General features: G+C 38.0%; 1 protein-coding gene across 1 annotated transcript in view; it reads right to left on the reverse strand.

The window, feature by feature from the left end:
- Positions 1-24,824, reverse strand: part of FUT10 (fucosyltransferase 10) — a 278,788-nt gene that overhangs the window by 66,040 nt on the left and 187,924 nt on the right. Inside the window, exon 5 of the transcript XR_013966427.1 lies at positions 21,900-22,006. The gene's annotated coding sequence lies outside the window, so the exon portion shown is untranslated. The remainder of the gene's footprint in view (positions 1-21,899; positions 22,007-24,824) is intronic.

The following is a 24,824-nucleotide window of genomic DNA, read 5'->3' on the forward strand; positions in this document are numbered from 1 at the left end:
AGTTGCTACAAAGACCAAATGATATAAAATATGAAAAAGCACTATATAAATATAGGTTATTGTTACTCGGGCTACAACTTTCCTTGAGGATAAATATTACATCCATCATCTGTTTTGAGGCAAATTGGCAAAGACAGCTTTCTTGTCAAGGCTAAAAATAAAACACAAGAGAGACTTACTGTGGCCCATGAGAGTGTAAACGGCTATTGAAGTTTGCACTTTCTAAGGCAGCTGATAAAACTAAATAAGAATTTATTCCACTGACACCTTAATGTCATTCTCCTTTGTAACCCAATTTGCTCGACTTGTCTTCCGACAGAAGTGGAAATTTGTGCTGCAAAGAGAAGCACATTCAACCTCCTCTCAGGGGTTACTGGAACGTGGGGGGCATTGACTGACATGAAAAAGGAGTCTAGAGCTGAAGGAAGGACTGGGAAGGAATCCTAAATGAGCTAGAACAATTGCTAGCCTGGCTTGCCTGTTTATAATTTTAGACAGCAAAAAAAAAAAAGAAACTTAAAAAAAAAAAGTCTCTTGCATCCAGTCTTCCTCAACAGGCTTTACACGGTGTAGACAAGTGCTGCTAATGATCATTCTTATCCTGGACTTCCTTATCATTCGGGGAAGTCTCTAATTTTCTCAAACAGGAGTGAATACTTCCTCCAAATGGTTAAAAGCAGATTGTGTTTATTTCATATTCACTTTAAAATACTTAAGTATATGTCTTAACAATGATTTTAGAGGAAAAGAGAAGATTCTGAAGTCATGCTGTGGTAGGCAGGCCTCCTTAATCAAGCTGGGAAAATCACTGAAAAAAAAAAATCTATGCTAGAGTCAGGAGGGACCGTGTAGCTTAGTGTTATCAAATTATAGTCCTCAGACTCTTAGAGTCCTATCAGCTATTTTAAATGTTTCAAAAAAGCAGAGTGGAGATTTTATACTTCCGTGCCATTACATCGCTCCCAATGACCTCAGCGGGACCTTTATATCCATGTCGTATCACTCACTCCACTTCGATCAGAGACTGTTTGGCAGGCATGATTAGTTAATGCAAAATGAATCGTCATGATTGTATAAGCAAAAATAAACGTTAATGAACAAATGACTCAAGATTAGTTCTTGCTGCTAAAGTGTTGGGAAAAACAATCCAGATCATTGACCTAATTTTATAGGTGAGGAAGTTCAGAGTCGATATTGCGCAAAGGGTTAGTACAGCCTGGGATTGGGACTTGGATCTCCTGGCTCCGAATCCAATGCTTTCCCTTCCAACCAAAAATCAATATGTGCATGGAGTTGAAAGAGGCGGTCTAAATGATAGTAATAAATAAAGACGACCCTGGGTCTTCATCTATACATTCAACACACAGCTACTGGGCCCTGCTGTGTGCATGCTATAGCCAAGCTTGCCTTTGTTGGGGGACACCAAGGTGAGAGAAACAAATTCCCTGCCCTTAAGGAATTTAAAGCCCAAAGGAGATAAGAATGCAAATAACAAAATGGTTGTGTCTGTCAAAAAGATAAAGATGATGCACTGCGGAGGTTAAGGAAAATATGTGAATTAGACTGTTTGGGCTTCAGGTCAAAAAACGTGTTAGCATAGTAAAAGGCATGTCCTCTTCAAAATGCCCAGCTATACCAAATATTGGTCACTGTTCATCCTTGAATGCAAATTCTTCTCCTTCTATCCTTTTCTTTTAACCCCTGATATAAAAATCTTGCATATCCTTACATTAAGGCTCAGTTTCAAATATCAGTTGCTCTCTGTGTTTTTCCTAATCATCTTGGTCACAAACAACCTCTATAAACACCTAGAGCAGTCCCACCTCACACAGGGCCCTTTGTTATGTAAAGCCTGCTATTGTAGTTATGCATATTTAAGTATTTCAGTCCTGCCTACCTTTCTGAGTTCATATTTTAGAACTTTATCATATTCTCTCCACATTCTGCCCCAAATAAATAAACACTATGAACTTCCCATGTGTCTTATTTCTTTCCCATTATCTTGCCTTTTTCCTACCATTCTTATTTCTGGAATGCCTTTCCTCCTCTTCACTTTCTAATCCATTATTTCCTCCAGCAAACCTTTCCTACGACCCTACACAACTTCCCGATTTCCCTACCACATCAGATGGAGTCTGACAGGAGACAGAGCTGTCTGGGCCAGGAGCCTGGAGACAGATTTCCTCTTTCCATTGTCACTGTGAGTGAAATGGAGGGCAGAAGTCATGCCCCACAGGTAAATGGAGAAGTCAAAATTGAAATAAGTAGAAAACGGGGTGATCATTATAGAGCAGCAGGCAGAAAGGAGAAACCAAGGAATAGCTTAAGTGAGTGGTATAGAAAAGTAGTAAGCCCAAGAAGAGGACTAGCAGAGTGGGCAAAAGGTAAGTACCATGAAGTAAGAGCTTGAAGAGCCCCCAGGCAAGGTTTTCCAGTTTTCAGTATGAAAAGAGCATGCTTGAGTAGGAGAACTAAATGGTATGTGTCCTTATGTCCTTCTTGCAGAATCTAGATTAGGATAACATAACCCTATAGCAATCTTTGGAATTACAGAGTTTCTCCCAGAGATTTTTTTTTTAAGATTTTATTTATTTATTTGTCAGAGAAAGAAAGAGGGAGAGAGAGAGAGAGCACAAGCAAGGAGAGTGTCAGCTAGAGGGAGAAGCACGTTCCCTGCTGAGCGAGGAGCCCAATGAGCAACTCCATCCCAGGATCCCGAGATCCTGACCTGATAACCATCAGAGCCTCACAGGCCTCCCTCTCCCAAAGATTCTTGGATCACAACTCTTTTCTCAGTATTGACTAACTTTTGTGGCATGAGAGATACAAACAGGAAAATTAGCTGAAAGGAAGCTGTTACTACCGTGAACAAAGGGGTGTGGGATTCCTCTGGGAATGTTTATGCCAAGTAAACGGGAATAGGCGAAGTTTGTAGTTTGAAGTAGATGAGCAGTGGAGGCTGGTGACAAATAGTGGTTCTTCACAAAAATGACTTAAAGCTATTAAATAAGAAAGAAGCGTATTTCTATTAAATAAGAAAGATGACTTAAAGCTATTAAATCAGATTTTTTTTAAGATTTTATTTATTTGACAAGAGAGATCACAAGTAGGCAGAGAAAGAGGGGGAAGCAGGCTCCCTGCTGAGCAGAGAGCCCAATGTGCGGCTCGATACCCGGACCCTGGATCATGACCTGAGCCAAAGGCAGAGGCTTTAACCCACTGAGCCACCCAGGCGCCCCTTAAATCAGATTTCTACGATGCACATGGAAATGACATTAGCAGCATTTCTTACTGAAAGATCTAGAAAGCCAAGTAAATACTTCTGCTTAAGTAGCTCAGTCCATGCAAGGAAAATACCTGTCCTGTATCAGGAGACAGAAACATTATGTTCAGCCTAGGCATCCTCTCATGCTGTGCAAGCCCAAAGGTTAAAGACAACGCAGGAAGATATTTAAATTCCAATCTGTAATTTATAATTAACTTATAAGGAAAAGTTGCATTATTAAAAATGCCTCTAAAAAATTATCTGCTTAAAGAAGGTGGCTATATGGTATAAATGAGAGTGAACAGAGAGATTTTTCTAGGTTCAAAAGCTTCCCAAGGCTGCCTCAACCATTTTCAAGTTGTATTGGCTTTCTGTCAAATAAAACTAATATGTGTTCATAAAAAGAATGACCTGTTTACTTGGTTACTGTTGTTAAACTCAACAGCTTTAATGAAAGAGCTTGTGTGTGTAGAATAAAGCTCTGTTATTTCAATCAGCTAAGTTCAGTCTTCTCATTCATTCACTCAGCATTTCTTGAGCATTCACTGTAAGCCATGTCCTTTATCCGGCATGCATAAATTCCAATGAGTAGTTACTACATTTTGTCATAAGTTTTGTTAGGTGGAATTCAATAGAAGGTTGACAGACTAGACTTAGATGGGACACAATGCAAGAATTAATTCATTCAACCATTTATTCAGCAAATATGTACAGAGCACCTACCAAGAGTTATGCATTTTTATTAATTAACAGGGATATAGCTGTGGGTAAGATAGGGCTGACCCTTGTTTTAATAGAGTTTATATCAGATGCAGTGCAGGGAGGGAGACAGAAATAAAGTAAAAGACAAATCAATAGATGCAAACTGTGACAACTGCAATGGGATGGGGGGGTGTGACCACACAGGTGTCTGAAATAAGAAGAGGGGGAACTAGCCTAGACTGAGTGGTCAAGAAAATTTGCTCTGCATAAGTACCACTTAAATTGAAACCAGAGAATGAAATGAAACCTGTGGGAGAGATTTAGATATGGTGAGAATGATTACTTCTAGCGGGTAGAAATAGGGCTACTTGTACCTGCAGGATGAGCAGAAAAAACACTCTTTTGAGATTTATCATGAAGAGACAGGGATAGAGATCAGGAGTTCAGGGCTTGGTTATCAGATAGGAATCAAGCCACAGATGCTCTAAGCCAGGATGGACGGCCAACTCCAGTTATGGATTCTGTGAGCTTTTGAAATAATGAAAAGTCTTTCATCCTCCTGTAAGGACACCTTCTCAGGATAGGCCCTCATTAACATTAAAGAGATCAAGTCTATTAACACTTTGATACTCTCTATTCAAAATCCTGTCTTCATCCACCCTGAGGCCGTCAGAGCTCAAGCTGGCCAGGAGTGTTACAGCCCCTCTACAGATGTGAAGTACACCTGGGGAATTCGAGTTCCTTGCTGGCTGGGAAAAGCTGGGTTTCCAATAGCACGGATGTCTTCCCATTGGACATTCCTTGGAGCCCACCATTAACTTTCTCCTTTGACCTTCTAGGATCTCAGACAGAGGTTCTAACAAGGTACTTGATAGAGTCTTGCCAAACTAAAGAAAAAGAAAGCTCTGAGTGCTGAAATTGCAGAACTCTAATGCAGCACAAATATGACAAGCCCACAAAATGGCATATCAAGTACCTGCATATTTCAATTAAGGTTATTTTAAAGCATACTGTACAAATGAATGGGTGACATTGGATGTGTTTGTATGAGGAGAAGGAGAAATTTAATGTATTTAAATATGCAACTTTTGGCTTAACTAAGCACCAGAGCACATTTTTTTCATGCTATATTTAGGCAGTGGGTTTCCATGTTTAAGGAATTATGAATTATTGAAAAGTACTTTGCAAAAATTTGGCAGTAATCCCTGAGCCACAGTCTGAATCAGATTTTTAAGGCTCTAATATTTCTTCAGTGTAACCCTTTCTGAAAGGAATGCTCAAGAGAGATCAGACCACTAAATGGAGTGAAGATTTGTAATTAAAAAATCAAACCTAGTGAAAAGGCAAAATACAGAATATCAGACCAGAAGTGAAAAGACCTATGTTCGTGTTCCAACTTCATCACATCAAAGACATAAAATACTGGGCAGCAGTTAATCCTCTGGGTCTCATTTTTCTCATTTATAAAGTGGAGAAAATAGTGTCTACTCTTTGCAGATTATTGGCCAGGAAAATTACAAGAAATGAATGTGAGAGAGAGAGATACAAAGAGAGAATACATAGAAACTGCAAAGCATCACAAATATAAAGGATAATAATAGGGATGCTGTGAAGAGAGCATCAAAAACATACTTCCTTTAATTTAAAATTTTTAATTTCAGAGATGGTAACCCCATCACACCTGCTCTCTAGCTGATTTTCACATGTGCCCTGTGGGCACGGCAGGTGCGTAAAGCTAATTATTTCTCTTGTGAACCCTTTCCTGAGTTCCACAAAAATTTTCTGGTAATCTCTCTTTATAGTTCCTTTCTTGCCTTGTGTAAATCCATCTTTAGCTCTAGATTGTGACTCGAAATGTTTTGTGCTGCACCTAAGAATTCTATGTTCTCCTCCAACTTCCTGGTGCAGGGACCTTCTGTCACTCTAGATATCTGGACAAGTTCTGAGAAGCAGGTAGTTCCTTCCCAACATAACAACTTTCTCCTGGTTCTACCACCAAAGAAGTCTTCACTTGACTCTTGGTCTCTGTGTTTCCAAAGTTAGAAGTCAGATCTACTCCACTCTGCCTCTCAGCCATCTGGGGAATGGGATGGGATGTCACATAATGTCCTTAAGTAACTGCCTGCAAGTCTCCTTCACCAGATGACAGACATGCTGTACAGCCTATCATTCTTTTTTTTTTTTTAATTTTTTTTAAAGATTTTATTTATTTATTTGTCAGAGAGAGAGAGGGAGAGAGAGTGAGCAAGCACAGGCAGAGGCAGAGGGAGAAGCAGGCTCCCTGCCAAGCAAGGAGCCCGATGTGGGACTCGATCCCAGGACGCTGGGATCATGACCTGAGCCGAAGGCAGCTTCTTAATCAACTGAGCTACCCAGGCGTCCCTGTACAGCCTATCATTCTTTACAGATATCTTCTTCAAAAATCTTTCCTCACCATTTTGTATTCTCAAACTAAGTGAAGGGGATTCAACTGTTGAAGATCTGGTACTTGAAATTTCCTTGATTAAACACTGCATACATGTGTTTGTTTCCCATTCTCTTTTGTATCTGATTTTTATCACATTGCTGTCTTGTTCCAATATCCTATTACAGATGGAAAGGACCATGGAAGATTCATCTCCACATTAGGTAAGGCTACACCATGAGCCCTATGACATTTAGATTTATACTCTGTTCCATGTTCATCATCGTTTTCCATTTGAGTACCCAAATAATGCTATGGAATGGTCACTGTGAACCTGATTCTAAAGACAAGAAATTGTGACTGGCTGAAGATCACATTCTCACATGCATCACAGAGGCAACTGTGTCCTTGATGATGTCTCACTGCCAAGTCCTACCTATAAAAAAAATCTGATCAGTTTGAAAGATATTAGATACGTCCAAACTCCTATCTAGGAAGAATTCACAAGACCATCATTGTGAAGAAAATGGATTTTTTTCTTTCGTTAAATTCCCCTTTCCCTCTCTCTCCATCCCTCTGGACTTATGCAAATACTGATTTAATCAATCCCACTTTTAATATCAGTCACATTTGGTCCAGAATCGAAAATGAATTGAACCTGAATCTAATCAAGTCTCTAGATCTCTTAACTTCTAAATTACAAGGAATACAGGGGACAGAGAACATGTTACAGGAATCCACTGGGATGCAATCAACAAAATCCCAGTGTGGGAAATTTCACAGGACAAAGGACCTGGTTTCTTCAAAGATAACAAATCACAAGAATAAAAAGTATTTGAAAAGGATTTGAAAAGCTATGTCAACCAATGGCAGGGTACAGATTTTATAACCCAATTCAAGCAAACAGACTATAAAAAAAAAGTGAGACAATCAGAAAAATTTGAACCCTGCTTAATGCTTGATAATATTAAGAAAATATTAATATTTGAAGTAAGATAAAATTAATATTAATTTTTCTTGTGATTATGTTTTTTCAAATATCCTTATCCTTTAAAGATTCATGGTGATATATTTGTGGGTGGAATTACACAGTGTTTGATACTTGCTTCGTAATGACACAGTGGTGGTGGGAAGAGGTAGTGATGTAGGAAATAGTTGGGGTGCAAAGTTGATGGCCAAGGAAGAATTCTTTACACATCTTCAGTGCAAAAAAGTGGTTTTATTATAGCACAGGGACAGGACCCATGGGCATGCAGAGCTGCACTGGGGTCATGAGAAGTGGCCAACTACATACTTTCAAGTTGGGAAGGGGTTAGGGATAGTGTAAGTCTCTACGGAATTTTGGAAACAAGGTTTCAAGGACCTGGAGGGGGTTAGATGTTGTTAGGAAAAGGTCATTTATTACTGTCCAGTAGAACCTTAGTCATGAGACCCTTCAGATATGTATCAGTGGGTCATATGTTTGGGGGATGATTGCCAACATATATGTTGGGGGGTAGAGATAAAAGAAGTTTCCAAAAGAATTTTTGTATGTTAAAGAAGACTTATAGAATCCTGGGGTGTCAGGCTAGGATTGCCTTTTGCCGGTAGCAAAATATTAACATGGAGGTAACTGAGTCCCTAGAGGAATGTCACTCTTCCTGTCTAAAGGACTTGTCAGTGGGTTGTGCGTTCTAAAGATATTTAATCTTTTCTTTGGCCTTTGTTTCCCACATCAGTAGGGTTAGAGAGAAAATGGCCATGCTTTGATAATTGTTGAAGTTGGACAATTGCACAAGACGTTTATTATACTATTCCCATATTTTTTTAAACATTTGATATTTTCCATATTAAACTGTTTTTGAAAGCCAGCTGAATAATTTACTAACCAGATGATTAAATAAGCATTCAGCCTTTCAGCTGGCTGTGATGATGTAATGTAGACCTGGTCTGAGTAAGATATTTGATTTATTCTTCCCCCTATTTACCAAGAGCATAAAAACAAAAAGGCCCACATGTGTGATGGTAATGGAAGCCCTGCAATACCTACATTCCACAGAAGTTATTTGCTTTGTGCTACACTACAAAGTGAGTGGAGAAAAATGCATACCATTGTCCTTTGATTTGAGCAGGGAAGCTCCCTTTCTTCTCTGTAAGAGGGACTGAGAAAAATGCAGCACAAGGGTTCACCCTTGCTTTGAAGTATGATGGCTGTGCTCTTGCTATTTAGGTCCCTGTGAGGAAGTGTGGTGCATCCTCCACACTCTAACAAGACAAACTACTGCTAGAGTTTATTATAATACCATCTGAGCCGCCGAGATAAAGCAGAGACTGGGAAGGGATGTGAAGGGACCTCAACAGTTTCTGGAATACCTTGTGTCTTTTGAAAAGTCTGATAGGTCATGAGGGGTAGATAAATGAGAGACAGCATCAACATTTCCTTCGTTCTCTTTCTCTCCAACCCTTTTATCAGCTACCTCTGTCCACTCCCACTCATCTGTGTCCAACCACACAAGATTAAGCAGTTGGTTGTTGTTTGGGGTTTTCTCGTTTTTGTTTTTCAGTTAATCTGGATCCTAGAATTTGCATGCCTCTGGCTAGGATGGAAGAGTGATATTTTTGATGAGGGGTTCCTTTAAAACTCTATGAAATTTTTGGTTAGTGTATGGTATATTGTTGGTGTATAATCTATATTATTTCTTATGCAAGAATCTATTAGCTTCTGCATGCAGTAGTCCATTTTTAAAAATTGTAGTAAAGTATATATAACATAACCTTTACTGGTTCAACCATCTTTGAGTATACAATTTAGTGGCATTAAATACATTAACATGGCTGTGTAAACCATCACCCGGTCATCCATTTTCATCCTGGACACTTATGGGACATTTCTAAGAGGAAACTGGAATGAGGTAGGAAGAGGAAGGAAGTTATAATATATTTGACATAATAAATCTTCTCCTTGTCAGCATGTGTTTTTAAAAACATCCATCTATCACTAACACATTGCCATTTGTGAAATTTCATTTGTCCACTAAAATTGGCCTGAAAAAAAAAATGGTCTGAATTTAGAAAAATTATGACAGACCTGATATCTGAGGCTTGTTTGCCAGTGAATGTCTTTCTATAAGGCTACCTTACAAAGGCAGCTAATGTGTCTTTTGTTTGCTAATATAAACAGATGAGCCTATTGCTATACAGTGATAAAAAATAACTAAGACTCCAAAAAAAAATGTCTGATAGGATGAAATTTTAGCATTATTTACTCTCGGTTTTTGGTACACAGGTATTTGTTACATTTTTTTCTCCATTTTCCTCTTAAGTTTGAATATTTTATTATTAAACAATACGTAAGGTTTTCCTGAATTTGCTTTTACATGTAGCTTGAGAAGTAGAACAGTAAATATCATCAGTTATAATTTTGTACTCTGGAAGCCAAGGGCAGATTTTACACCTATTATGATACCATGGAGAAACTTCTTTCTCTCCCCTCTTGCACCACCCACCCTCCTTTGGCACAAGCCCCAAAAGACACCAAAGATGTAATCAGAAGAGTAAGTGTCATGTCTTAAAACGCAAACACTTGTGGAGAGTTAAGATATTTACTGCCACTCAACTCTGTATAGTAAGATGTGTTCTTTCTATGGTCCAGCTCATTCTTTCCAAACATGAGGACCATTGACTCTTTAGGGGCCACAAAGTCAATTTTCCATAAATCCATATCTACATATCTACACTAAGCATTGCATGTAGAGTGAATAAATAGCATGTCTCACAAACATATGTGCTACCACATTTCAAATATATATAGATAATACTGAGATTGATAAAATGTGAATTTGTCTAAAACTAATGGAATCCAAAATGTCTCGGTTATCATAATTTTCTTAATCAACAGATTAATAAAAGTGTAAAACTGCTTCATCATGAAGGATTGTCCAAATTTGGGAATTCCTTCTAATCATCTGGGAAGGTTGCACTTCCTTCTTTTTGCTGGTCACATAATGTTCCATGATGTGGATATACTGCAATTTAATCAGCCATTTCCATATTGTTAAGGTTTCCCTTTGGCCATTTGACCAAAGGTCCCCTGGCTAGTACAAACAATGGTACAATAAACATCCCCCAACATGTGACCTTACAATGGGCACTTTTGTTTCTTGGACATAGATTTCCAACAGTGGAATTTCTGAGCTGAATGGCAAGTGCATTTAAAGTTTTAACAGATGTTACTCTGTTTCCTTCTAGAAAGACTGTGAACAAACGATGTATAACAAAACCCTTGTCCCCATATCCCTACCAGCTATGAGTTTTATAGCTCTTTTTGATTTTGCCAAGCCAATGGATATAAAGTGATATTTCATCTTTATTTTCATTTAGATTTCTTTTACTGCACATGAATTTGAGCATCTTTTCGTTATGTTTGTTGCCCATTGAGCTTGTTTTGTGATTTCTTTTTAATTCTAGTCCTCTCTACATTTTTCTTTTGTATTGTCTTTCTGTCACTTTGTAAAAAATCTCTATATTATAGAATTGTCCCATATCTAATATTGCTCATGCCTACCTCGCAAGTCATTCTCTTATCATACTGATTTTTATTTCTTCATAGTAATAACTATTGTTTCAAATTACTTTGTTAGTTGTTTGTTTCTTGTCTGCCTCTTTTAACATAGATCCCATGAAAAGAGAAAATTTCTCCTTTTCTATATCCCCATTGCTTGTGACAGGGCACAACACAGGATAGGCCCTTGACAATATTTAGTGGAAAAATAAATAAATGAATGGTGGATAAGGAATTATTCATAAATTCATACAATATAATGCTTGACTCAAGGTATTAGTGATAACTGTCATAATTATGACAACCATATACCCCAAATTTTCTAGAACCATTTTGATTATTCTATTGCTTTAGTTATACTTGTGCTTCTCAGGCTATGTGTCAAGGGTTCGATTCACACATGTACATATAAATTATGTCTGAATATAGATGGGAAACAATGGATACTTCTCAAGGGACTGTGAGGAATGGGAACACCACCAACAGTGATAGCAGGAGTTTGCCATAAAACAAGGAGGAGAGGCATGAATACAGATAAGAGCTTAATTAAGAACACAGAGAAGGGAAATCAGGAAGCATTTATGGGTGAGCAATCTGGTGTAATTAAAAAATGCATTTGGAATTGAGAGAAGAGAAAAATGAATTGTGAATAAGAAGATAGGTGGTGATCAGGTTGTAGAAATCTTACATGTTAAGCTAAGGAATTTCACATATTCTTACAGGAAATGTGGAGTCATCAAAAGCTTTTCAGCAGAGGGGGTGACATAATAAAATTTATGATATAGGAAGAACACTCTGGTGGCAATGCCATGAATTAATTATAAGGGGAAGAGAAGTTTTTATTAATAATGGTCTTTCTCACAGCTCTAAAATAACTTGTACCAAACTAGTCCAAGTGTATTTTATGGACAACATCTTTAATAGAACTAGCAGAGTCAGCACACATTTCCCAAATCAGATGACAGAACAGTCACTCTAAATTTTATCCATTATCTTTTCTGCCCCAATTCTTTATCCTAAAGAATAAAAATCATATGAGTTGCATTAACTTCCTCAATAAAATGGAAGCTTAAATTGATAGAGAGTTATGTTCATTTTCTGCCAAATTATATCAGCAACCTCTTCTAATCCAGTATTTCTGAAAATGCAGCTTAGGAATTGTGTATGCCAAGTACTGTGCTTGACCTATACCAGAAATGAGTTTAAGACTAATTGGTTAGATTGGTATTAGGAAATACCATCACCTGGTCTTAGCCTGTCACCTTTCCTAGCAAGGGTAAATGTATAGGCATGGTTAAGTTATACCTATATTAAGCCAAGACAAGGAGAGATATTCATCTTCTTCTTTTGTTACTTTAATAAATCTGGAAGAATACTCTTTGGCATGGATTTTCCAATCTGAACTGGATATTGATCAACTAAAGTGGTTATCTGGCACATCTCCCTTTGGAAAAGTGGTAGTTCTGTCTTCAAGCATCATTTGATTCTCTTCACATGATTAAAGAATGGCTCTTCTGATGAGGTGAACCATACTTTATTGACAGAGTGTAGTATAGTTAAAAGAACATGACTTTGGAGTCAGATATTCCTAAGTTCAAATCTCTACTGTGCTGCCTACTAGTTGAGTATATTCATTCAGTAAATGTTTGGGAACGATTTTATATCAATTATTGGTCTAGACTCTAGAGTTTGAAAGACTGCCTGTAAGGATCCAGCAGTTTATTTAGAGAGAGAGACAGGGAAATCAACCTTATATAACAGAGGAATGAACGAGGAACAATGGTGGCACAAACAAAAAGATATTCAGAGAAGGAACCTGAAAGAAAAGGCACCCAGAACAAAGCAAGGTAAAGAACAAAAGTGTAAACACATGTCTAGGAATAATGTATGCTCAGTGACCCCAAAACAGTGAAATCTGACTTATTTCTATATAAAACTCTGTGAGAACAAACAACTTATTTGTTTTCACACTATAATTCCTGGTACCTAAGACAGAGCCTGACACATGGTTGGAGCACATTAAATATCTGAAGAAAAGATATAGGCAGAAAAAGATGTGTTGGAAAGCAGTGGGATATAAAGGTAGAGAAACAGGCAGAGGCTGGTTATGGTTGGGCTTCTATTCCAAGATCAGAAATACAAATTTTTACCCTGTACCTGAGTGTTTTCCAAACTTAGTGAAGAATTAGAATCATCTAAAGTCAGGATCACCTCGTAGAAATATAGTTTCTAGTCTTCTTCTCATAATCAAACCCAAATCTCTAGAAAAGATGTCAGAAATCTGTGTTTTAGTTATTATTCATGTGACTCTAATGATTATGTGTTTGAAGACACTGAGTAAGGCAAAAGAGTATAAGAGTTTGATCCAAGACTACAGGATTAATAGAGGAAATGAGGAAATAAATATATCATATGCTAATTTGGTTGACTTGTCAAAACCCAGTGATCACTGGAGAATAATGATGAGAGAGGCATCTAAGTTTCTGATTTGGGTCCCTGGGTTAAGTTGTTGTCAAGAAATACAGTAAAGAGGGGCGCCTGGGTGGCTCAGTGGGTTAAAGAAATACAGTAAAGAATGCCAAAAGAAAAACTGGTTTGGAAGAGAAGATAATAATTTTAGACAAGTTAAATTTGAAGTGCTTATTGCAAAACTGGGGGTAAGATCCAGAAGGTAAGAGAAGAAAATGGAACTGGATCTTAGAGAAAATTCTGAGCTTGAGTTATATAATGGGAGAGATCAGTATTTAAAATATGTAATGTCATCATCTGTCCAGATTGTCCCAATAATTCATGCTATGAAATCTTGCCATATGACACAGCTCCAATGGTGTACTGGCAAATGTATCAACCAGCTCTCGGGGTGGGGCTGGGTAAGCCTTAATTTGTAGCACTTGTCAAGTTTTTGTGTTGTAAATCCCCCACTATGGAAGATGTCAAGCTAGGAAACACATCACCGAACATGAGATGGAGAAGTGATATGCACAATTGGTTCTCATCAGTCAGTAGAAACTGATTCCAGCATACCACTGTGTTGTCCCTTTACCCACCCCCACCCCCCAATATCCTTTGGGCCATTCTCCCTAATGAATTGTTACTCTAGTAAAAAAAATTCCATCCTAGCAATAAACACAACACAATCAAAAGTCAAGCTCAGTACATTAAAATAAAATGATTTCTTCTCAAACATCCCATCTGTTCTTCACAATCCTCCCTAGGTTGCCACACTCTGCTCAGTGCCAGCTGGCACTCCCAAGCAACTGGGTAAAATCATTACTCATTGTCCAGATGTGCCATAATTCCATCAGATCTGGCTCCTCTCTAACTTTCTGTTACCTCCAGCCTCCATCAGAAGAATTAGCTTAAGTGGCCAGTCTAGATCCACCGATTTAGGGCTCAAGTTCAGGATGATCAGATTCTGATAGTTAGCTACTGGCAAGGCTTACAACTCCTAGGTTCCCCTTACCTGCCTCACTCACTTTCCTTTCATTATTTTGCTGAGAAAGTTCCACATCATTCATTTCCCTCCTAGCCAGTCCTCTGGTAAAGAAGACTTTGTAGTCACTTCCTGAAGGTGGAGGGAGGTAGACTGGGATGAGGCAAGAATACAATAATCAGGGGCACCTGGGTGGCTCAGTCGGTTGAGCGTCTGCCTTCAACTCAGGTGATGGTCCTAGGATCCTGGGATCGAGTCCTGCATCAGGCTCCCTGCTCCGCGGGAAGTCTGCTTCTCCCTCTCCCTCTGCCTGCTCTTCTCCATGCTTGTGCTCTCTCTCTCTTTCTGTCTGTCTCAAATAAGTAAAATATTTAAAAAAAAAAAAAAAGACTACAAGAATCAGCTGGGCTTGTAAGTAGTTCATAATTTATAAGGAGACTGCAACTCTCTGATGTTACTTGGCGGGATAGTCAGAATAAGTCTGATGTTTACCAAAATCTCATACTGTACTATCTCCACACAGTTTGTCTTTAGGACAGATTATCTTTGCTTGGGTGCTTGTGGTGTGATAGACTGTAATTTTTTTTCAGCATTTTAGAGAGGGAATTCCCTTTTTTTTTTTTTTTAAACTCATGTATCATTTCTTTTGAGGTATCAGCTGACTGACAACTATGGATTCTTTTAAAGTATCATTTCTTTCTGTAGCTACTTTTAAGGTTTCCTCTTTGTGATTATTTCAGCAGCCTTATTATGATGTTCCTCTGTGTGGTTTTCTTAGTATTTATCCTATGGTGATTCAAAGTACTTCTTGAATCTATGGCTTGACTTCTTCCATTGGTGTGGGGAAATTCTCACTCATTATCTCTTCAAATATTGCTTCTGTTCCATTCTTTTTCTCCTCCCCATATGTGACTCCAATTATACTGTCATCAAACTATTTTACTATCCCACATATTACTTAAACATTTTTTGTAATTTTCAACATTTTTTCTCTATGTTTTAAACTGTATATTTTCCTTCTGATCTTTCCTCCAGTTTACTAATTCACACCTCAGCCCTATTTAGTCTGATATTAAACTCACCTATTAAGTCTTTAGCTTCTGTTACTGTATTTTTCAAGTTTATAGTATCTGTTGAACATTTGTTATTTATTCCTGTTCTCTGCTAAAATTCTCCATTTTGCTATCTATATTCTTGAAAATTCATATCTGATCACTCTAATAATTTTAGTCTATTTATATTATGTTCTTTGATTTTAGTCATCTCTCAGTTTGTTAAGTGCTTTCTTAGTGAATGTACATCATTGGTCATGTTTTATTAAATGGCCTTCTGTCATGAAAAACTGTGAACACTATGGAGGATGTTATCTTCTTCCAGAGAGGATTTATGTTAACTTTGGGCAAAAAGTTAGAATAGGAGCAGTTCATCTTGATCTGATCAGGAACTGAACATACTCAAGATTGGATTTCAGTCCTTGTAAAGTCTTATCTAATTTTGGTTTTCCCTCACAACTGAGCTGTAGACATGCAGGAATTTTAACTAAAAGCTTGATATGTGTACAAGGGCTCTGAATTCTAAATATTGTCTCCCTAGCACTAAAAGAGTGTAAAAAATAACTGCTTGGCTTCATGGCCCTTCAGCCCTTATGTCTTATGAAAAGACAAATGCTTTTGTGCAAAAAAGCAATGTGGAATATAAGATTCACTCTCCTGTGTTTCTCTTCATTCTGGAGTCTTGGGTCATCAAATCTCTGTAATATTGAAACTCCAATATATGTCTGTCTCACCTATGAAACTGAGGAAAATTTTAATCAGCTCCCTTACCTGTGGCTACAACTTTCTGAGATTCATTGCTTTTTTCACCATGCAGTTTATGAATCAACAAATAAGAGGAAAAATGATACAAAATTTTGTCCTTGCCTCAGTATATTCTCTTCTGTCTGAGATCTTAGCCACTCAAGTCCTGGATGCATTAATAGCTCTTTTATGCCTTCAGACTGAGTTTCTTCTGTGCTTTATCCAGGTTTTCTGTTGTTCTGTGAAGAAGGATTGTTTGGCTATATGCTAGTTCATCCTAAGCAGAAGAACAAGATAGTGAAAAGTAATTGAGTCTAGATATATATTATAGGCAAAAACAAAGGATTTGCTCTTTCATATGAAGTAAGGTATGAGAGGTGAATTAAGGCTTATACTGAGCTACAGGTCGGAATGAGTTGTAGTTTATGGATATGGAAAGAGCACTTGAGAAGAAAGGTTGGCAGGGGACTATCAGGAATAAATTTTGAAATGGCTGTTAGAAGAATTAAGAGAGGATATCCAAAAGGCGTTTTGGTATATGAGTCTGGAGTTCACAGAAGAGTACAGTCTGAAGATACAGATTTGGAAATCTTGAGCATATGGATGGCATTTAAAACCAAGATAGTAGGTGAGGTCACCAAATGTATGAGTGTTGATAGAAAAGAAAAAAGATCTAAAGAGTAAGTCTGAGGAATGCTAACATTTATGTAGGTGTCAGGGAGATGAGGAGAAACCAGCAAAGGAAAGTAAGAACTTAAAACAAGAGGGATTAAAGGAAACCCGGGTGAGTGAGTTGTCCTGGTTTCCAAATGGAGAAGTTATTCCAAGGAAAAGATGATAAATAATATGTCAAATACAACTGAAAAACCAAATAAAATGACTGAAAAGTAACCTTTGGATTAGCAACATAGAGTCACTGGGCTCATTATGAAAGTCATTTCAGTGGGAACATGGGAGTAAAAGTCTAATTACAATGGGTTCAAGATAAAATCAGTGACATCAGGGAATTAATTCATGTTTTTTGATTAGACTTTCCAAAATAATGTCATATAAGATTCACCTGATTTCTTGGGGCACCTAGGGGGCTCAGTCAATTAAGCATCTACTTTTGGCTCCTGGAGTCCTGGGAACCAGCTCTACACTGGTCTCCCTGCTCAGCAGGGAGTCTGCTTCTCCCTCTCCCTCTGCTCCTCCCTCTGCTCGTGTGCTCTCTTTCTCTCGCTCACTCTGTCCCCCTCAAATAAATAAATAAAATCTTAAAAAAATAAAATTCACCTGATTTCTTAGAACAGATTGACATGGTTCGTGTATTCTCAAGGCACTGATTCTTTTTTTTTTTTTAAGATTTTATTTATTTGATAGAAAGAAAAAAAGAGAGCGTGCACAAGCAGGGGGAACTGCAAGCAGAGGGAGAGGGAGAAGCAGGCTCCCCACTGAGCAGGGAGCATGACGTGGGACTCGATCCCAGGACCTGAGATCATGACCTGAGTCAAAGGCAGATGCTTCACCAACTGAGCTACCTAGGAGCCCCAAGGCACTGATTCTTTAAACAAGCCTCCTTCAATGTTATCTTCAGTATCTGTTCATAGCTTAAGACCTTTTTTGTCCTAAAACAGTTAATAATCATATGTCTGATGTAAAGATTTTCTATGGTTTCCAAACTCCCCAAGTTATTATCTGGGCCCTTAAACAATACTGTATAGAGATGAACAGAAAGTAACTTCTAGAGCATGTACTACAACAAGCACTTGTTGCATGAGGCTCTTCAACAGTTGCCTCTGCTTTCTCAGTTCTAGACTTGCAACATCTCCATGAACCATCCCAACCCGTATTCAAAGATATCCCTACCATGAGAATAGCACACCCTGGGGAAACACACACACACACACTCTTCACCCTAAACAATATTCACCCTAAACAAACTTCAGATTTCAGGCCCGTTTTGAACTTTGGGAAAAGATGGGATATCCTTAAACCTAGCATTTCTGACAGATGTATCATATTTTTTCCTTCTCCTCTAGACAACTTTTATTTTCTAAAACAAGGAAATTAGGGATGGTAAGCTTATTGATTTATTTTCATGTCCACCCTTCAGATACCCACCACTAAGATAAGCTCCCAGAACACCACCAGTATTTTCCCTCTAAACATTTACCCTTTTAAACATCTGAATCAGTATTTTGAACCCATGCAGGGTTCAAGGTTATTCTGGAGACCAGAATGAGAAACTACTTTCATTCCATTTTTAATAATAAAGATGCCATTTTAAGTGATTACTCTCTATCATACTTTCTATTATTAGTCTCCACAATATATGATGTGGTATATTACTCAGGATATGCTAACCACTGGAACAAACACACCCCAAATCACAGAATGTTATCAAGTATTTTCTTGCTTAAATAAATTCCAAGATGCACATCCCTGGTCAGGTGGTTCTCCTGGCAGCTTTTCTCCAAGCAACATCCCAGAAACCCAGGCTCCTACCATCTTGTGGCTTCAAGGTACCCCCAAATCAGTCAGCAGATAAGGGAAAAGAGAAAAGTTTGCACACAGACTTTTGTGGCCAGTCCTGAAATCACATCACTTCCACAACGTACTATTGACCAAATGTTTGTCATGTGATTTTAATCTAAGTTCGGAGGAAATGGAGAAATACATTATTCTTGTGTTCTCAAGAAGAGGAAACATGACTGCTGAGCATTTAGTCAATCTCTGCTATAGATTTTTTCCTGGCCACCAAATTCTCAGCTCACTCTTCCTCTCATCTGCAAAATACACTTACCCCCTCACTAATAAGAACAACCAAAAATCACACCCACTCATTGCATCTAGTTCAGAGTTCGGGATCGCCAGATGATGCACAGTCCCTCTACGAGGGCTAGTTAAGGCTCCCTGTGTTCTGGTAACCTACGATTTAAAAGATAAGTTTTCTGTCCACCACCATACACACACACACACACACACACACACAGCCAATATGCAATGGTGGAACAGTGGAACAGGCACTGTAACAGTAACAAACACCCCCATTTACAAAAGGAAAATGTGGAAAAGCCTAGAAGTCAATGATCTACAGCAACACTCAAGTCCTTTTGGGTAGAAAATGTGAGGAACTCTGAAATGATGGTAGGAAAAGCTGTTTGATAAGGTTTTTCTTATGCTCTCTAAGAATGTCCCTGTCCATCTTTCTCTGTGGCTCTGCTCCCATCCTTTGTGAGCTCCGCTTTGGCCACATGTGAAGTGGGAGAGAGGGAGCATGCCTTTGGGAGCCTTGGAAGTTAGCCTAAAGTTTGTGGAAATTTGAAGTTCCGATGGTTGTCTGAAGTCTGAAATGTTCAAAACTGGCAGGGTTTATTTGTTTAGTCTGTGGTTTATTTGGAGATAAAAATTCCTCAAAACCTTAATGGGCTTCTGATCTATTTGCTTCCTAACAATTTTATGTGCCAGAAACCCCCTTTGAAGATTTCTCCTAGACATAATTCTCAAATATGTTTTACCTCTCTGCTTCTTGCCACCATACTAATCTCTCTCAATTTAATAATAGGCTACCCTGCAACTACAACTTTTGAATAGAGAATACCCTATCCTTAAACTGATCTTTTTTGTGAACCACTCGGTTCACCTGGGAAGATTTACTGAGCTGCAAGTGCTTAAAGTTTGTTTTCTCTTTTAAGTTTCATTTCCCAGAGTTCAGATTCTACAAACAGCTGACTTTTCAACTTTGCAGAACTGAATTTTCCAGACTCTCCCTAGTCTCTTTCATTTACGCTTACAAACTAGACATTTCTTTCTCAAGATTTTTCTTGGCCAAATACAGCCAATAAAAACCACACACCACTAGAGTTATGTTTCTCATTTCTTCTCCTAGAGTTCGATTTCAATAGGTACGTGTTCTACCTTCCAAGTGTTCACACGAATAAGTTTTACAAAATGTCTTGCCACTGCATAATAAGATTATCATTTTTCCAGCTGCCAATTTCAGTTTCTTTACTGACCATAGCCAATTGCTGAGCCAATAACATATATTTCAAATTTTTGTTATGAAAGAACCCTACTTCAACAGATGAATATTTATATTTGAATAGGCTAACTGCTGTATCAAACAACCCAAAATCTTACTGGCTTAATGTAATAGAAATATTTTTAAAATCCATTCTTGGGTAAGTGGTTCTCTTGAGTGACTCCCCTATAAGCTATGATTTAGTAATCCAAGTGCTTCTACATTATGGCTTCGCCATTTTACAGGTTCAAGGCAATCCTGGAATAATCTAGTAAGTAGATGGGGGAAGACAGAGGAGTATAACCAGAGGATTTGTGACCATGCCTAAAAATTACATACATAAATTCTGCACACATTTCTTTTCCCAGAACTCTGTCACATAGCCCCAACATAATACCAAAGAAAGCTAGAAAATAACGTCTTAACATGCCCAGGAAGAGGTAATAGGATTGGGGAGCATGTAGCCAGCTTCAAAGTACATGCAGCTAAAGCCACAGATTATCCTAATATTGGCAAGTGAAGATTATCCAATTCTAAAATATGCAACAGAGACATATAGAAAACACAGCTCAAACTCTGAAAATGTACTTCCTTAATATATTAGCTAAAACGCGTTGAGAATTTACTATTTTCCAGGCATTCTTCCAAATGTTTTATGGTTATTAAATCACTGGTTCTTAAAATAATCCTATGAGATGGGTATATTATTATACCCATTGTATAGATGAAAACACCGAGGCACAAATGGATTAGGAAGCTTCCACAAGGCCTCACAGGTGGTAAATGGTAGGAGCAGAATTTGATTCAGGTAGCCTGGTTCTAGCATGTACACTCATCCATTATACTATTCAGCCTTACTGATTTATTCATGCACTTCTCAGGTAATTCGTTTATTTTTTTATTTTTTTAAGATTTTATTTATTTATTTGTCAGAGCAAGAGAGAGCACAAGCCGGGGGAGCAGCAGGCAGAGGGAAAAGCAGGCTCCCCGTTGAGCAAGGAGCCCAATGCAGGCCTTGATCCCAGGACCCCGGAATCATGACCTGAGCTGAAGGCAGACATTTAACTGACTGAGCCACCCAGGCGCCCTCCAGATAATTAGTTTAATATGCTATTGCCTAATGGCATATTCTCTCTTCCCCTCCTCAACCCAGAGAGCCATTTTCAGTCTTGTCTGTCTTGTTTCTTTCCACTGATTCTCTAGAACCTAGTCTTAATGCACTTCTGTACTGTCAAACAGCTAAGTTGATGGAAATTTGGGGAATAGGGATTATCATCAAGTCTATAGAATGAAAAAAAAAGATAAAGGGCAAATACAAGGAACTATTTCATTTAAAAGGCAGTAAGGAGAAAAATCCAGCCCACGTCTAACATTTAAGTGTTAGACATGGAATGTGGGCCTCTGTTTGTACTCTTGACCTAGGAGTACAAACAAAGGCCCACATTCCATGTCTAACACTTAAAAGTTAGGAGTTAAAGCTGACACAATGTTAAATAAAATATATTTCATCCTTCTACCTTGAAAACTGTATTATCATAACACCCTGGAATGCCAGGTAGGATTTAGAATTTTTGGACTCAGAATTCCACGCCAGAATATGGTGCCTTGGAGACAAGCTGGCACTCATGCCCCACCTTCCTTCTTCTCTCACCCCTTTATCCATCCTATGCGACAAGGAGCCATTGAGCACACAGCTGGATATGCTAACATGCACATTTGTGTTTTGTCCATAACACTACAGCAAATACTCACTCACCCTTGTGTCCCTCAGAAGGATGATCCAAGAGTAGAGGTCTGGGCTGAAAGTCAAGCTTGTGATGTTTAAGCAGAAAATTCCTGGGTCCTGAGTATCCAGAATATGGTCTAGGTAGAGAGAAAACATGGGTTCTAAGTGAGTACACCCCCTTGGCCCCAGTGAATCCTCACACTGTGGGGAAAGGTACAGCCATAGATGTGCCAGAGCAGAACTCTGAAAAGTAGGACTGAAATCCCTGATTTTCTCTGTGAGTACAAAAGAGTAGTAGGAATTGGATTTATTCTCCTGCCTCAGGCAGGAAACTTGAATTACAAATAATGTTAAAGGAAGTTCTTCAGGCATAGGAAAATGATGCCAGATGACAATTCAGAACTATGCAAAGGAATGGAGAATGCCAGAAATAATAACTATGTGGGAAAATCGATATTTTTCTCATTTTAAGTGCTTTGAAATATAATTGACTATTTAAAGATACACCATGTAAAAATAAATAAATAAATAAAGATACACCATCAAAACACTATTCTACAAGAAGGCAGAGTGGCTATATTAATATCAGACAAAGATTTCAAAACAAAACAAAAAAATATTGTCAGGAATAAAGAGAAATATTTCATAATAATAAAGGCACTAATTTACCCAGAGGACATCATAATCTTAAATTTAATGCACCTACTAAGAGAGCTTCAGAATACATAAAACAAAATTGGCAGGACTAAAAAGAAAAACAAACAAATCCATAATAATAAAACTGAAAAGGGAAATGAACAAAATCAGTATCACAGTAGTAGATGGCAACACTCCTCTATCAGTAATTGATAAACAAATAGATGAAAAATTTAAAGGGATTAAAATCATACAAAGTATGTTCTCCGACTATAACAGAATTAAACTAAAGATGACTACCAAAAATATATCTGGAAAAAAATTCTCAAATAACGTGGAAATAAAATAATATATCTCTAAATAACACACAGGCCAAGAAAAAAAAAGAGAAATTAGAAAATATTTTAAACTGAATAAAAGTGCAAATATATAAAAATTTATGAAATACAGCTAAAACAGCATTTAGAAAGAATTTCAGCATTAAATGTTTATATTAGAAAAGAACATGTGTCAAATCAACAATCTAAGATTCCATTTTTAAAAACTAGAAAAAGGCAGTTCAATGAAACAGAAGAGATGCCAAAAATAAACCCACATATTTTTGCTCAATTATTTTTTCTGTTTTTTTTGTTGTTGTTGTTGTTTCTTAAAGATTTTATTATTTATTTGTCTATTTGAGAGAGAGAGAGAGCACAGAAGCAGGGTGAAGGGCAAAGGAGTAGCAGACTCCCCGCTGAGCAGGGACCCCCCCCCCCCATGAGGGACTCAATCCCAGGACCCTGAAATCATGAACTGAGCCAAAGGCAGACACTTAACCAACTGAGCAACCCAGGTGTCCCTTGGTCAATTGATTTTTTGACAAAAGGGCCAAGAGAGTTCAATTTGGGAAGGACAGGCTTTTTACCAGATGGAGGTAGAACAACTGGATATGCATGTATCCATTATACATTTTTTCTTGATCTTCAACTCCCATTGAAATAAAATACAGACCTAAATGTTAACCTAAAGACTACAAAACTTCTAGTAGAAAATGTAGGAGAAAATCTTATATCTAGAATGTTTAAGAAGTCTTATAAATCAATAAAACAAAGAAAACATCCCATTTTTTTAAATGGGCCAAAGAGTTGAACAGATATATATCATCGAAGAAGAATGACAATTATGCATGTCCTAAGAGGGGTGATCAACTTCATTAGTCCTAAGGGAAATGCTAAGTAAAACCACAAGGAGTTACCACAACACTTAAACTAGAACAGCTAAAATCGAAAGACAGAGTACTAAAGTGCTGGCAAGAAATGTGAGGATAGGGACGCCTGGGTGGCTCAGTTGGTTAAGCCGCTGCCTTCGGCTCAGGTCATGATCCCAGGGTCCTGGGATCGAGTCCCGCATCGGGTTCCTTGCTCAGCAGGGAGCCTGCTTCTCTCGCTGCCTCTGCCTGCCTCTCTGCCTGCTTGTGTGTACTCTCTCTCTCTCTCTGGCAAATAAATAAAATCTTAAAAAAAAAAAAAGAAAGAAAGAAATGTGAGGATACGGGAGCTCTCATAGATTGCTTGCAAATGCAAGATGGTATCAACCACTTCAGAAAACAGTTTATCATTATCTTATAAACACCCACTCCCCATGAGATTTAAATGTCCTACTGTCCGATAATGCCTCCAGAGACATAAAAAATATGTTCACACAAGGACTTGTGCTCAAGTGTTTACACCATTTATTCCTAACAGCTCAAACCGAAAATAACGTAAATGTCCCTTGCCTGGTATTTGAATAAAAATAACCTTATGCTACTCAGCTATAAAATATGACAAACTGATAGGAAATGATACAGATGAATCTCAGAACCACTGTGCTGAGTGAAGACGCCAGACACAACCTTTTGCCTCAATAGCGTATAGTTTCCATTTACGCACAACTCAAAAAGACAAACTTGTAACGAAAGAAAGTTTAATGGTTTGTCCAGGATGAAGAAAAGGGGGGAAATGACTGATCCCAATGCAGCACAAGGACATTTTGGGCATGATGGAAATGTTCTGTATCACAATCATGCTAGTTACGTGGCTCTATAGGTCTGTCAAACCTTATCAAATTGTACCCTGATCACCAGTGAATGTTACTGTGCATGTATCATATCTCAATATAACTGATATTTTTAAATGTGCAAGGGGAGCCAAGCAAAGAAACCTCTTGCCTGAGTCTAAGGACAGTAATGAAAACAAAAACTAGTAAAAGAGACAAAAATGTATAATTTGTAGGCAGACTAGAGCCCCTGCTCCCGGGGTTCATAAAAGCCTAGGAATAACAACCATCACCCATCAGCAA

The sequence above is a fragment of the Martes martes genome (genome assembly GCF_963455335.1).
Source record: "Martes martes genome assembly, chromosome: 2".
NCBI lineage: Eukaryota > Metazoa > Chordata > Mammalia > Carnivora > Mustelidae > Martes > Martes martes.